This window comes from Globicephala melas, chromosome 12 (assembly GCF_963455315.2).
Source record: "Globicephala melas chromosome 12, mGloMel1.2, whole genome shotgun sequence".
In the NCBI taxonomy this organism is placed as follows: domain Eukaryota; kingdom Metazoa; phylum Chordata; class Mammalia; order Artiodactyla; family Delphinidae; genus Globicephala; species Globicephala melas.
In genome coordinates, this window is record NC_083325.1 from 44,655,937 (window position 1) to 44,660,105 (window position 4,169).

General features: G+C 46.5%; 1 pseudogene; it reads right to left on the reverse strand.

The window, feature by feature from the left end:
* Positions 1-2,391: 2,391 nt before the first annotated feature.
* On the reverse strand, positions 2,392-2,631 carry LOC115864191 (CDC42 small effector protein 1 pseudogene; annotated as a pseudogene).
* Positions 2,632-4,169: the final 1,538 nt, after the last annotated feature.

The following is a 4,169-nucleotide window of genomic DNA, read 5'->3' on the forward strand; positions in this document are numbered from 1 at the left end:
ATTGAAATTCTCACTCTCACCCTGTCCCCACTCACCTCATAGCCCCACCTCCATTCCCCATAGGTAACCACTTTTTAAATTTCTATGTGCTCTAACGGGGCACTTCTCTAAAAGAGATACCTGTCCAGTGTCTCTTTAGGCATGTATAAACAAAATCAAATACATAGTTTTATTACTTCTCTCCCTTTATTATACAACACGTAGCATACTACAAACACTGTTCTGTATCTTGCCTTTTTTTTCACTTAATGCATCCTAAAGCTTTCTCCTTCTCAGCACATGGTAAGCTTCCTTATTCTATGTTGTTGCTGTTACAGCCGCTTACTATTCCATTATATGCCACACTTTATTTATTTGGATTGTTCAGTCTTTTGCTTTTAAAAACAATGCAATCAAGGGTTTGTGACCAGATATTTCTGGATCAAACTTTGTTCCTCTATTCACTGGAAATCCCACAGGCATGTATATGGCAGTCCAAGGAGTGTACACTAGACTTACAGAAGGGTAGAGATAGAAGAGGCTTCGGATCTCATCTAATCCAACCCACTGTTTTAAGAAAGAGGAAACCAAATCTCAATGAAGTGACTTACCCAAGATTATAGAGTGGTTGGTCTGGGACCAGAGCCCAGGTTTCCTGGTTCCCAGCCTGAAGTTTTCCCTGCTCGATCACACTGCTGGGTGTTGCGTGTGTGTGTGTGTGTGTGTGTGTGTGTGTGTGCGTGTGTGTGTGTATTGCTCCTCCAGGAGTATAAAACTCATTGGATACAAAGTTGAACATGATAAGAGCCAGGAGAGAGCTACAAAGCCCTGAGGGGATTCCTTCAAAGAGGAAGATACCGGGCTTCCCTGGTGGCACAGTGGTTGAGAGTCCGCCTGCCGATGCAGGGGACGCGGGTTCGTGCCCCGGTCCGGGAAGATCCCACATGCCGCGGAGCGGCTGGGCCCGTGAGCCATGGCCGCTGAGCCTGCGCGTCCGGAGCCTGTGCTCCGCAACGGGAGAGGAGAGGCCACAACAGTGAGAGGCCCGCGTACTGCAAAATAAATAAATAAATAAAAGAGGAAGCTACCAGGTTAGGGGAAATCTGGAAAGCCTTCATCAAGAAGGTGGCCTTCATCAAGAAGGTAGCATTCATGGTTGGGCCTGGAATAATACATAGGATTTTACCAGGTTGAACAGGTGAAGAAGGACACTCCAGGTGAAGAGGTCAGCAAGAGCAAAGACATGGACATGGGAAAGCATCAGGTATCTTTGTGTAGCCAAGAGCCAAGTGTGTCTGGAGTATAGTGTATGATTAGAAAATAAAACTACTAGTAGCTTTAATGAGATTATTGAGCACTTACCTAGTCCAGATGTTATTCTGAGTGCTTTATCAATATTAACCTTTAATCTTCACAACCCTATGAAGCAGTTACCATTATTAGCCCCATTTTCCAGGTGGGAACACTTGGGCACAGAGAAGGTAGGTAACTGGGCTTAAGTCCCACAGCTAGTAAGTTTACATTCTAGAGAGTCTGGCTTTAAAAGAGCGTTAGCACTTCTCCCTGTTACTGGGAGATGAGACTGGAAAAAGCAAGTGGTCACATTAGAGAGGACGTTGGAACACTTGGTGCGACACAGAAAGATTTATACTACCATGGATTGCGAAGGGAAGGAGGCAAGTCTTTACTGAGTACATACTATGTCTTCAAAATATGATGAGAGATAGATTTATTTTCTTTTTTTAATTAAATTTTTTATTAATTTAAAAAAAGGAAAGATTGTAGGCAGCCAGCAATGCTACAGAAACATAGGGTTAGAGGCCTACCTAGAGAAAGACCCTGGTATTGGCAGAGACATATTGAGGCACTGTGAGTTTAAAGTCTGAGATCTAAAGAGAAAGAGTAAACTAGCCAGGGGTCACCCTCCCAGTCCCTGCTTGACATCTGCTTCAGTTCATTCCAGGAGGAAAGAGAAGGGCAGGGAGGTAGGCAGCATCTCAGCAAAGCCAGCTTCAGCTTTGGTCATCTCACCTACCGACCATAATTAAGGAGTTCCAGGTTAAGAGTTTAAAAGCATATGGCACCTAGGCTGTCATTCAGGAGAAGGGATCACATTCCAAGTCCAAGAAAACTCCTCCCTCAGATCTGAGCGTGTTCAGGGCTTCAGCTGAGCTTCTCTGGCTAACGAGTAGTCACTTGGTCAGTCCTGCTGCCTTGATCCCATCTCCAGGAGGGGCTACAGCCAGAGGGAGAAGAGGGAGTCCAGCGCCCAAGCCTTTTGAGGCACTATTAGATAGAGAAAAGAGGGGCCCTGGGGTCACTGATTCTAGGAGGGAAACTGGTAGGGGCAGCATGTCTTCTGGGCTGGACAGAGTGAAGCTTGGACATACAGCAGAACCATTCCTATTGGAGCTACAAGCCCCTAGAATTGCTCCACAACCTGTCTTGCTCTCCCTTGAATCTGATCTGCTCCTGAACTGCACCTGTCATGGCCAGTCCATCTCCAACCCCCATCTCCCTAGAGCCAATGTGAGTCAGGTGGACAAAATTCATTGGTTCCTCAATCATGGCCCAGTCAAGCCACCTCCTCTTCTTCTTCAGCTGGGGGTTCCCTACCATGCAGCAGCCCAGTTTGTGCCAAAATTCACTCATCCCCTGCTGGTTACAGTTTCACTCTGCCTGAGGCCCCAGAGGGCTCTGACTCTGGTGCCCTGACCGCCCACTCCTCACTCCCCTCAGGTGTAACAGCATCCTAGGTTTACTTAGCTGGACACGTATAGAGAAAGTAGAGTCTCTGGAGCCCTTAGCTGAGCAGTGAAGGTCAGCATCTCAGACCCTGAGAGACTAGCAAGGTCAGAGAGTGGGGTGGGCAGGCAGGCACAAGATGACATCTTCCACAGACTTGGAACCCTGCTCTACTCCGGCATTGAGGCGACTGGCGGCAGCTGGTGGGGGGAGTGTCCCGCTTGGGGCCCACCAGTGTAGGTTTTTCAGACTCGCTCCTTGGCGGGGTGGTGAAGCCAAGGGCCGGCTGGCAGAGCTAGATTTCTTTTCTACATAATTCAGATGAGGAAACCAGGACTCTGAGAGGGTAAGTGACTTACCCAAATTCTCAAAGCTGTCAAGTGGCAGAGAAAGCCTTTGAGGACCTGTGTCTGAGCTAGTGTTCTTGCTTATCTAAATGTAGCCCACAGAATGCACGGCCTAGAGGGGAATGGAGTTCCGTGGTGAAGCTGTCTTGGGAAATGCTCAGATAATCCAAAACAGACCTGAATTTAATTGCAGATTTTCTCAGACTTTAATAGGCTACCATGCTTCATAAGGTGGACGTCTCACATTTCCAAAGCTAGTTGTACCACGATACCCTCCTTTCCCACCACCCCCAAGCCCTTTGTTCAAGTCACATTCAGTGGAGAGAGTGCTGGGAGGATACTAGTTTGGGAAAGCCTACAAGACCATACTGGAGAAAGGAAGGAAAGGTGTGTTTCCTGATCACCTGGGTGTGTGGCCACTCTTTACAAATACAAACAAAGGGCACTTGAATCTTACTTCCTGAGAACTACACAGAAAAGGCGTTATCTAAACTTCCACATCTCGGAAAGCTGGTGTGTTTTGTTTTTTGTCTTTGTTTAATTTTTGATCCCTAAAACAAATAAATTGTCTTCGTTTGTTTTAGGGATCAGAATGGAAAAACCTGATTTGATTTCTATGGTACAATCTCCCAATTCCTAGTCCAGTTCTTTCATACCCTAAGGTTAAGATGTTGGGATGTCAAAACCCAAAAATATATGTAGGTCATGCTTGATTGGATTATGCCTGTGAACTTAATTTATATTTAGCTGGTGGTTTAATATATAATCCAGTGTTGCTATCATATCACTATAAAAGACAGCATGTCCAAAAAAGAATACCTTTACCCTCTCCCTTCCAAAAATCGTCATAAAGTGTAAAACTTATACCCAGCATGACTGGACCAAGTAAAACCTTAGGCATTAAGAAAGGATTCTGGGGCTTCCCTGGTGGTGCAGTGGTTAAGAATCTGCCTGCCAATGCAGGCGACACGGGTTCAATCCCTGCCCCAGGAAGATCCCACATGCCGCAGAGCAACTAAGCTCGTGACCCACAGCTACTGAGCCCACGTGCCACAACTACTGAAGAGCCAGAGCTCCACAACAAGAGAAGCCACTGCA